The sequence below is a fragment of the Odontesthes bonariensis genome, chromosome 3 (assembly GCF_027942865.1).
Source record: "Odontesthes bonariensis isolate fOdoBon6 chromosome 3, fOdoBon6.hap1, whole genome shotgun sequence".
Taxonomy (NCBI): Eukaryota; Metazoa; Chordata; class Actinopteri; order Atheriniformes; family Atherinopsidae; genus Odontesthes; species Odontesthes bonariensis.
The window spans coordinates 39647452-39659818 of record NC_134508.1 but is presented as its reverse complement, the minus strand read 5'-3'; positions in this window follow the sequence as shown (position 1 = coordinate 39659818).

Genomic DNA, 12367 nt, shown 5'->3' with positions numbered 1-12367 from the left:
CCAACATTTCCAAAGGCCTTAAAAACTGCTGTCATTAAGCCTCTTCTAAAGAAGAGCAATCTTGATGCCACAGTACTGAACAACTACCAGCCCATATCAAACCTGCCATTCTTAGGCAAAGTCCTAGAAAAAGTTGTTTACCAACAGCTTGGTGACTTTCTCCTGTCTAACAATGCTTTTGATACTTTCCAATCAGGCTTTAGGCCCCACCACAGCACTGAGACAGCTCTGATCAAGGTGACAAATGACATCCGCCTGAACACAGATGCAAGTAGAGTCACAGTCTTAGTTCTGCTGGACCTGAGTGCTGCCTTTGACACAGTTGACCATGCGATCTTATTACAGAGGTTAGAAGACTGGGTGGGAATCTCTGGTCGTGCTTTAAACTGGTGCAAGTCCTATCTGGAGGACAGGAAATATTTTGTTGAAATTGGTAACTGTGTCTCAGACCAAATGGCTATGACCTGTGGGGTTCCCCAGGGGTCAATCCTGGGACCCGTATTGTTCAATCTGTACATGCTTCCACTAGGCCAGCTAATACGCAGCTATAATGTGTCCTACCACAATTATGCAGATGACACTCAGATCTACGTTTCACTGACGGCAGGAGAACACGGGCCTGTAGATACACTGTGTCGCTGCATCGAACAGATCAGTGTGTGGATGCAAAACAATTTCCTCCAGCTAAACTCAGACAAAACTGAAATCATTGTCTGTGGCCCACAGAAACAAAGAGAAAGTGTTATCAGTCACCTTGAGACTCTCTCTCTAAAACCTAACTATCAAGTTAGAAATCTCGGGGTAATATTGGACTCAGACCTGAACTTTAACAGCCACATTAAATCTGTAACATCAGCAGCTTTTTACCATCTAAAAAACATTGCCAGAATCAAAGGAATAGTGTCTAAACCAGACTTAGAGAGACTGATCCATGCGTTTGTCTCCAGCAGGTTAGACTACTGTAACGGCCTGCTCACTGGGCTCTCTAAACGGGCTATAAGACAGCTGCAGTACATCCAGAACGCTGCTGCTCGAGTCCTGACTAGAACCAGGAAATACGACCATATTAGTCCAGTGCTCAGGTCTCTGCACTGGCTTCCTGTCGCTCAGAGAATAGACTTTAAAACAGCTCTGCTTGTGTACAAGTCTCTTCACGGTCAAGCGCCAAAGTACATCTCTGACATGTTAGAGCCATATGAACCAATTCGGGCTCTGAGAAGCTCAGGGAGGGGTCTCCTGCTGGTGCCCAGAGTCAGGACTAAACAAGGTGAGGCTGCGTTTCAGTTTTATGCCCCTAAAATCTGGAACAGCCTTCCAGAAGATGTGAGACAGGCCTCAACTCTGACAATGTTTAAATCCAGGCTGAAAACAGTTCTATTTAGCTGTGCATATGACACCTGAAAGTATTTTATCTGCACTCTTCACTTTTCAATTACTTAATGATTATTTTAATGGGTTTTAAATATTCTTTCTTTTTTAATTTCTTTCTTTTATTTTTTTTATTCCTTTTTAATGGTTTTATTGCCTTCTTGTGATTTTATGTAGCTGTAAAGCACTTTGAATTGCCCTGTGTATGAATTGTGCTCTATAAATAAAATTGCCTTGCCTTGCCTTGCCTCATCTCTCACCCGGTATATATATATATATATATACATATATTGCCGTATAACTGCTAGCTTTCTAACTGTTTGTTCCATGTGATTTCCTCGACACGTTTGATCTTCTCTGTTCCAGATTACCATCGTTTGACCTCAGCTTTTGTTAAATAAATGAACCTTTACTCCACATTTGTGCTGACCTCTACATCTGTGTAAATTCCTGGTTCTGGCCCATCTTATTTCTTCTGAGGCCTCTACCTCAGCTGAGACAAGAGTAGAGAGAAGAAGAGCAAAATTTAGCTAAATTCAAAGAGTTTCTATCAGTTCCTCTCATGTCCAACAAGTCCAAAGAAAATAAGTTTGTTTTTCAGGGATAAACTGATCAAAATCCAAACCAAGATCTTAGCTTTATCTGAAAAAAAGAATAAAATACAGCCAAGAGATTACCAAAATGTCCATGTTTGATTCTAGGAAACACCATTGTTCTCTGTCACATCAAATGTGACCTTCTGTGTCTATTTTCTTCAACTTGTGACTCCTGAAAGAAGTAAATTTCCTCTCTGGGGATCAGTAAAGTTTACACTTCCACCGCCTAAAATGAGACAGCTACCCTGTGATACTAAATAAAGAGGCTGAGGTCAAAGCAGGAACATGTTGGGTTAGACTGACTCAGAAAGGTCATCACATGTCTGCTGTTGGCAGCATTTACAGATGAGTTCCCCAACATGGCTGCTAAAGGTTGGTTACATCACAGTTCATTCACACATAGAGGGAAAATGTGCCACAATGTCCATGCGTCATCAACGTTTGACTGCTGTTTAGCCTACCTTTCATTGTAGAAATTCTGCTGTAAGAACACATATATTAAATTAGGGGTGCTGGTTTTTATCAGAAATGTCAGCAGAGTGGGAACTCATCTGCTTGTACCCCTCTAAGATGGACAGAGTGGTCCTGAGGCAGAGAGCTGTGTAGTGAGAGTTTGGTGTTCAGTGGAGTCACGCTTTGGTAATGTAAGATTTGAACGTTTTTTCAGATTATGCATTGCTTTCTTTGGGCTTTGAGGATCTTTGCTTTTAAGTGAATTTAATTTACTTCCCCCGTTTGTTTTTGTTACTTTGTTTGCCCTTTAATTTAAGTAATACTTGCAGAAAAAGCATGATTGGTCCAAATTTAAGTCCAAAAAGCTATAAAGTAAAATGTCTCAACACCCTCAGATAGAGGTAGCACCACATTTTAGAGGGCAGTTCATGGTTCATGCTTGCCAGCGTTCAGTTTTGGTCTGGTTTTTACTTGTATTCCCGGTTCTGCTTTTAATTCAGTGATAATAACCTTCTAAACATTGTCTACAGATAGCAAGTTATTGTCATCATTCCAATAATTTCTTTTTATCTTACCCCAATGTCCGTACAGAGTTGGGAAAAAAAGGCACTTATATATATATATATATATATATATATATATATATATATATATATATATATATATATTTACATATGCAAAAATCACTCGAATCTTAAAGTAACACAATAAAATTTGGCAATTTTTTCTGCTCTTTAGCTCCCCATTAAGTTGCAGGATGTGACACCACTGTAATAAAAACACATTTGTGTTGTGAGCCCTGCACATTTACAGTCATACACTTGAATTTGTTGTTCTGCTAAAGAGGCCACTAAGATGCCATCTATAGCCCACAAAAAATGTCAAGCGACCTTTAAAGCAAAACGGTGGGATGCAGTGCTGGAAGTAAAGGTTGTGAACTACGGTATCTCCGCCCCAGGGCAGCTTCAGGGCCAGAAATATGCACAAAAAAAGTCAGTGTACTTTTAAGTTTACAGTTTTAAGGCTTACAAACTTCTGTAATGTTGCTTTAAGGAGACAGTTTCTCTTCATAAACTCAAACAAATTTTCAACACATTTGTATGACTTGAGCTGTTATCTATCTTGGGCAGGACACTATTGGAAAAGAGATTTTTAAATCTCATGACTTGTGGACAGGCTGAACGTTGGTGTGGTGGTTAGCACCATCTCCTCACAGCGAGAGGGTTCCAGGTCAACTTCCAGCTGGGGCCTTGCATGTTCTCCCCGTGTATGCGTGGGTTCTCTCCAGGTACGCCGGCTTCCTCCCACTATCTAAAACCAATTGGTGTCTCTAAAAGGAGTGATTGTGTGTGGTTTTTGTCTCTGTGTGGCCCTGTGCTGGACTGGCGACCTGTCCAGGGTGTACCCTGCCTCTTACCCGATGACCACTGGGATAGGCTCCAGTCCCCCCCGCGACCCGACCGACGGATTTAAGCGGGTATAGAAAATGGATGGATGGACTTTTGTGGATTATTTTTTTTGAAAATGGTAAAAAACAAACAAACTAAAAATAAACTGTGTCCTAATATAGAAGATAACATAGGCTACATAGGCTACTTGCATGCTGAATGGAGTTAAATGTTAAGTTTTCCTTAAATACAAATATTGTGTTTTCACTTTTCTTGTTTTTTTTTTAACATTTTGATTATTTTCTTTATAAAATCATGTCTCTGACATTTTTCTGCCTGCTGCAACTCTCTGGTCTCGATGGCTCTGGCTCCTGGATCTTTCCATCACAATGAGCTGCTTTTTCATGGTCCACCACAGCGACTGGTTAGTCACTGCAACAAGGAAGCGTGACGGCATTTATCCAAGATAATGTCAGGGTGTGAGGGACCAAGCTTAAGTAAGGACAAAGGTATTAAAAAAATGAGGAACAATTTCAATTTAATAGTTAAAAAATTTATAAATCCAAAAAAATCAAATATGAATAACAATTAAATCATACAAAAAACTAATTTGGGCCCAACTAAAATGAGGTCAACTAATTGAACACAAACAACACAACCAAAAACTGACCTTCAAACAAAGAACCAAAGGCTGCTTAAATAGTGTAACCTAAATCTCCCACATGAGGGAGCATAATAAAAGGGAAAAATTACAAAATTAGCTACAGCAAGATATAAAACAAATAAAGCAAAACTAACTTTCAGTTAGCACAAATAATAAGTGAATGTTAAAGTGACAAAATTAAGGAACTAAGGCCAAATTTAACAAATAAAGTCCCCCCCAGTCTTTTAGAAAGAGTGGTTTGTTCCAGGCTTCCTCCTCCAGCTGATCTGAATTTGCAGCACCTCAAAGCAGAAGAACAAGTGTAAGTAAATCATTCAAAAAATGATCTAAAATGCAAATATAGAATAAATAAATACTAACACGATGTGGTGGTGGTAAGAGCATCCACCACACAGGGCTTCCCTGTAAAAAATTGTTTAAATCGATATATGGGAAAATTCAGCCTGTGCAGCTCCCAGTATGATGACTGAAAGGGAGCTCTTGCATCATAAGGAGGCCGTGCGATGTATATTTTGTGAATCCTGCACCTCATGAGTCCATATCATCTGTCTTCCTCAGAAAACTTCTATTTCTCCTGTAATTATGATGAAAACACGCCATTTAATCGGAGCTCATAGGTCATCTGCTTTGATCCACTTGTGTATGAGACACACTCAGTGGGGTTACATGGCACTGAAAGGATCGAGTTATTGAATAAATTACAATAAGAATTAGTTGCTCCTTATTTGATAAAGGGTAATTATCCTTGGATATATGGCGGTGAATGAATCGAATCAGAGGCCCAAAGCATGTCATACTCCGATACGATAGGTGGCGCTGTACCCATTTCAACTATTGCTAATAGAGCCACTTCCGGTTGACCGCTTCACCACCACCAACAACAACACCAAACTCAGGCATTCGAGAAAACAGCATGAAGAGCAAGATGAAACTACGTCCCTCTACATTTCGTTTGTGATGAGCTGCTAATTGCACAAATGCGATGCACAACGGCGCATTCTCCATCGCGTTGTTTGTTTCTTTCAACAACAGTAATATCGTCTCTTCCGACTTCCGGTTCACGACCCCGGGAAAAAATCTCGAGCATGCACAGAACGCAAAGTCTAATTCACCACATGCTTCACCCGTCTACAAACACGTTTAATTTGACTTTCAACCGAGTTATCTCGGGGTCTTAATCCAATCGCGAGTAATCCGATCCGATCCAATTTCTTGTGAGATTAAGGTGTTTATATGAATTTAATAACTCAATCTTATTGTAATTTACCCAATTATCCAATCCTTTCAGTGCCATGTTGACTGATAAATATACACTCACGAAAACACTTTTTTAGGAACACCTGTTCAATTGCTTGTTAAACGCAAATAGCTAATCATGCATGGCCGCAACTCAATGCATTTAGGCATGTAGAGGTGGTCAAGACAACTTGCTGAAGTTCAAACCGAGCATCAGAATGGGGAAGAAAGGGGATTAAAGTGACTTTGAACGTGGCATGGTTGTTGGTGCCAGTCGGACTGGTCTGAGTATTTCAGAAACTGCTGATCTACTGGGATTTCCACGCGCAACCATCTCTAGCATTTACAGAGAATGGTCCGAAAAGGAGAAAATATCCAGTGAGCGGCAGTTGTTGATGTGAGAGGTCAGAGGAGAATGGGCAGGTTGGACTGCAGGTTGGTTCCAGATGATAGGAAGGTAACAGTAACTCAAATAAGCACTCATTCCAACCAAGGAATGCAGAATACCATCTCTGAACGCACAACACGTGGAACCTTGAAGAAGATAGGCTACAGCAGCAGGAGACCACACCGGGTGCCGCTCCTGTCAGCTAACAACAGGAAACTGAGACTACAATTCACACAGGCCCACCAAAACTGGATAATAGAAGATTGGAAAAGCGTTTTCTGGTCTGATGAGTGTAGATTTCAGTCGAATTAGTTGCGGAATTTCTGGTTAAATTAAATTTCCGTAGTTCCGGGTTCCGGGTTAATTTGTTTTAATTTTGAGAGCCCAAAGCACTTAAAGCAAGTTAACCGAAATTTAACCTTTTAACGCAAAAATTATCTTTTTAAGCAAGATTAACGTGCGCACGTTCTATACTTGCGCATGTCTATAAATATGTCAAATTTAACACGTTAACGGATATACACATATAAAGCTCATATCATCTCAAACTGGTTTCTTGAACATGACAATGAGTTCACTGTATCCAATGGCCTCCACAGTCACCAGATCTGAATCCAATAGAGCACCTTTGGGATGTGGTGGAACAGGATTCGCATCATAGATGTGCAGCCGACAAATCTGCAGCAACTGCGTGATGCTATCGTGTCAATATGGACCAAAATCTCTGAGGAATGTTTCTAACACCTTGTTGAAAGTATGCCACGAAGAATTAAGGCAGTTCTGAAGGCAAAAGGGGGTCCAACCTTTTACTAGCAGGTGTCTAATAAAGTGGCCGGTGAGTGTATAAGCATAACGTCACAGCAGCATCCCATCCAGAGGAGACCGAAAAGAAAAACGCAGGTTGGACTTCTGTGTCAGATTTTTTTCTGGAGTCAAAGTCACAGTCAAAAGAAGTTATTCTCTGAGCACTGGAGCGGTTGAGTTGTTTCAGTGTGAGCTAAGGCAGCAAGATAACAGGCTACATACAGAAGAAGCCAGGGCAGCTGACATAAATGTGTTTGCAGGATGAAATAATGGAGTCATTATGAGAAGCATCGGTTGTCTGTAGTGAGGCAGTTAAGCCTTTGGGAAAATGGAAACAAAGAACCTGCAACTGTACATATGACGTGCTCGTGAAGACTTGTTAAAAAGAGAAGAAACGGACTCCTCTTTCAGTTTGAAATGTACGAAGAGTTTATTTTTTAGTGTTAGTAACAAAAAACGCATCTTTATTATTCATCGTTTTATTCTAATTAGCATCTGTTCATGTCTGTGGAATCCGAACTTTGGTGGGTGAGGTGAATTCTGGCTCTTTTACCGAAGAGATGTTCACTATTATCCAGCTGCAAAGCACTCATTCACACAGATGGTTATTCATTTGTATAAACATATCAAGCCGATCAACATTTGATCCCATGACATGAGAATTGCCACATTTGTCTAAAAAGTGTCAATGAATGCTCAAACTATTACTCACCTACGTGTCAACATTCACTTCTCACACCTCACGAGTGTTGAAATGGCCATAAACAGTAGTAAGAAGGAAGCAAGGAGCTAATTTATCCCACTTTTATCAATCTCATGCAGTTACAAAAACTCTGCATGGTTACCGCGTCACCGTTCACCATCATGTCAGATTAATGCTGCCTGATTTCTTGTTAGAAAAAGACATTTGATTGACTTTTTCTTCGCTTGATCACCCTGTTCTTGGTTTGTGTGCATTTTTTTTTTATCAGAAGACAACTTAAAACCCATTTTATGGTGAATTCCATGCATGGCGCATTCAGATGCAAGTGAATGTTTGATTAAAACTGATGCCATCTGCAGTTGAAGTAATGTTAGTCAGTCATGTAAAATGGACACTGAAATATTAAGCTCTTCAAAATGACCTGACTTAATCCCTTCCATACTTCTGACTTGTTTTATTTGCATTTAATTTGGGTCTATGAGTATGCAAATGGGCCCAACCTCGACGACTCACCTAACATCACCTGTGCACACTCTTTATTTCACTGGGTGATATCAGCTGGTGATGTTTTGCTGTAGATTAGTCTTGTTCCCAGATCAGTGCTCATCCTGCAGGTGGAGGGACTAGTTTCAAAGGTTTAGTTAATGTTAAACATTCATTTTGGTGTCTGTATTTTTGATCCATGACATCTTGTGTCTTCTAGAATTTAAAACTATATATTAACTGGGGCAAAAACTCATATTTAGACCCAGCTCACAGAGAATCAAAGACTCAGAGGACGTCTGGGTTGTGCACAAATTTCCCTATGCTGCAACAGTGAACTGTTACACCCTTTCTACTCCTCACTGGTCCTGCAATGAGCGCAGGAGCAACCAAAACAAGAAATAACATCTAAACCATAACAAAAAGTGTTATATTTATGCATATTAAATGCATATTAATGCTTGTTTTTCAGTCGGAAATGTCAGTTCTTCGTAGAAAATGGGGCTTGTCAGTCTGTGTGCAGTACATAATGAAAGTGTCAGTTTTTATTCAACCCATGAGGTTTTCCTACCATGTAACTGTTAACTCTTTAATGTCCAAACTGACAAAAACAATGGAAAAACGTTTCTTTTCATTTCTTTGAGCTAACAAGATACATCACCACAAGTCTTTTTTTTCTTTTTTTTTTGTTGAGATGAGTATAAAAATCTAAAAATAAAGGGTAACACTATGTTCTCACTTTTAGCAGAACTTTTAACCTAAATTGACTGGAAGAGTTGCCTCAGGCAGGTTTGCTTCCAAAGAATCTTGAGAAGTCACAAAAATGTGGCGTATCAAACAACAGAGGAGGACGTTAAAGGGTTAAAAAAAACAGCCAAGCAGCCAAGCATCAGCTGAAGAATAAGTTGCAAATTAAAGTAAGTGCAGAAAGAACTGGGTCAAACCAGTTATCTTTTATGAGTTTAAGACCACTTTGAGCCAGTTCTTTTCACACGCTGTGTGGTCAGGTTTAGGAACCAAAACTATTTGCTTATAAGGTTTAGAAAAATATGCTGTTTTTCACTGTCTCATATTGCTACTTTGACATGGAAATGCGCCGTTTTTTGCAACATTTTGGACCACACCTTGGCACTGAACTGAGATACCAAGAAATCTTGATAAAGCAGAAGTGCGTGGAGTCAGAACAGGCTGACTCAGAGTTCCTGTCGGTCCTCAGTGGGCCTTAGGAAGTCCTGAGAATTGTTCGGTTTGAAAGTAAATGATGTGTGTACAGATAACAACAAGCTTTCAATTGAAATCCTCAGAAATTATGCTGAAATCCAATAACCACCACAGTTAAAACTCGCAGCTACTGACTAGCTCTCAACTTTACTTGGTCTTGTCATGCCAGAATGGCACATTGTGATTATTGCGTGGGTGGGAAAATGTCTTTTGTTTCAGTGGAACAGCTTAGTTTGTACATCGCATTTATGTGCATGAAACAACACTGGGAGAATTACTGAGAGGGGTGCATTCAGCTTTTGCCCCTGATGAATGGACTGGAAACGTGATGTGTGCGTTCACAGAAGTCCACTGATGTGTTTCATGAGAAGATCTGAGTATTTTTTTCACAGATAAAGAACAGGGTGACTTTAAAAGATGGCTTTGGAAAGCTCTGGGCTGGTCTGTGAGTCACTGTGTAATCCCGTCCAGGAAGCTATCTATTGTCTGCCAGTGGGCGTCGAAGCGCCGACGTCACCGGGATCTGCTTTCAACAGCAGAGATCACAGGCAGAGGATGAACAGATCCGAGCCAGACAAAAGGGCCTCTGAAGGTTAAAGGTACACAAAGCATTCCTCCTGGGCTCTTTTCCAGGAACAGACGGGACATTTGAACAAGACAGAGACAGAATGAGGGTACAGCGGTAGTCAGACAACGAAAAGGGTTAGACAGGTCACAGGGTTCCCCGCCACTCAAACCCCCACAGCAACGCATGAGATGTATCACACAAGACATTTTGCACAAATGTGTTACTTAGAGGGAACATGCGGGACGCAGAGGATTGTAACAAACTAAAGACAAGTTATAGTCAACATTCAGAAATAAGCACAACTTCTTTGCATTCAAGAAGATGTTGCTGTTATAAGAGAGAAAACAGACAAGTACTCAGAAAGTGTTAAAAAACTGATGTTGAACTTGTCAAATATGCAGTTTGACACCGTTTTTTAACCAAATTTTAAAATCAAGTCTCATTATTGAAGGCTGCAAATCATTGAAGGTTATAAATTACATGGCCCATAACACAAATTTAGCTAATTCAAAGAAATTCTCACATGAATTTACCTGTAGTGGGTTGAGAATTTCATATTCAAAGCCGTCCTTGAGCATCATCATTCTGACAAACCTTCGGAAACCAGAAAAACATGCAAGAAAATACAGGATTTCAACAAATTCCAATTTGGGGTTGTTTGTTAAGCCATTAAACACTAACCTATGAATAATTCATTGATAAAAAAGACACCAAACTCAAGGGGTGAACCCGTGTTGTGTCTACACATATCAAACAAACTTAGCAAAGAACCTATTTCAAATGGTATTTATTGTATTTTTAAGCAATTTGTTACCAGCAGCCCATCACAAAGAGACATAATTGCTTCCTCTTCTTTCGTTGCATCTGTGTAAAATGCCAAAGATAACACAGTTTGATATAAAATGGTAACTAGCAACAACAAGGTGATTCCCAAATAGCTATTAGTTGGAAACTTGCATATCTTATTTGAGGAAACTGGACAAATGGAGGACAAAATAAGAAATCCAGCAAAGACCTGATACAAAACCTGAGAGATGCATCTGGACCTTCAGTAAATTATGACTGAAAAATCTTTATCTTTTACAGCTTAAGTAGATCGGTTTATCTATTTATGTTGTGAGGTTTGGCTTCAATGTGGTTGAGACTAAAAGCAGTCTGTGTCTGGAAGCTTGAATTACTGACTGAGAAACTACAAAGAAGAGCAAGGCAGATTTGGTCAAGAAATAATTCCATCATGTGACTTTGAACCCCAATAAATGTCTTAAAAATAGAGGGAAAATTCTCATTTAATTAACATATTATATGTATATCTCTATGGTGCCGCCCTGTTGTTTTGGCTACATGTAAACAGACTTCAGGCATCACTATTCACGCACTGCAGAAAGGGGTTTAGATTAATGTGATTATACTCACTAACCTCAATGTGTTGTTAATACTGTTGCTACTTATTGTGCATGCCGAAAGCAGACTTTAGGAACAAGTGTGGGAACTGATCCCTGACCCTGTCAGAGCCTGTGCCCCTCCTCTGCCTTCCAGCTTCGGCCCGGGTCTTATGGACTAAGGAGTTTGTTTACAATTGGATTAAAATATTATAAGGTTATGCAATACTTTTGTCTTTGTGCAGAGGCAGGCTGATTGGTGGTGATGTAACACCGGCATTATGGAGACTGTTCCATGCCTTGCTCAGCAGAACTTCAAACACTGGCTCCAGAACTGAAGAGGAAGTGGGACATCCAGAATTTATCTATCTAAAAACCTAAGTTATAAGTTGTGTCTTACTGTTTGGGTTCCTGCACATTTTTACAGTACAGACAATCGTTGTTTTTCAACTTTAAAGCACAATTCAAAGGCATATTTACATGTTTTACTGGGGAAAAACAAGCTCAGATGAAACCAATACATATAAATCAATACAAATATGGGTTTGTCTGCTGCCCCGATCCTTCATCCTCATCATGAGTCATCTCAAAGTTCTGCAGCCCTGACAGGACACTCTTTGCCTACTTTTAAATGCACATTCACAGAGACACGCCTCAACAAAAACTGTAAATCTCTTTGGTTCAGTTGTTACAACATACAACTGCAGCACAGTCAGCATGACTTGTAAAAACCAGAACCAGCGGTCTGGCTGAGAGATCACAGTGTTTATATTTGCTGGGATTCTTTTTCATGCACACTCGGGTCTTTCAGAGATTCTCTGCTGATGTGTTTCTAATGAAAGAGACTCAAACATGTTCTGTGCACAAACATTCACAAGACGCGGCTTCACAACAAGTTTCCTCTGTTACACAATTAAACAAATATGAAGGCAGGTTCAGAACATAAAGAATTACTCTGTTTTGACTTGAGATTATTGTTTTGTCTTTTCATTCAAGGCTGAAGAAAGCCACTTATGGACAATAAACAAAATATCTCCAAGGTGACTGGATTAGTCATTACCGCCGGAACAGAAGTTATGTAATGATTACGATGCCTTTTAAAAATGTATTTATTCT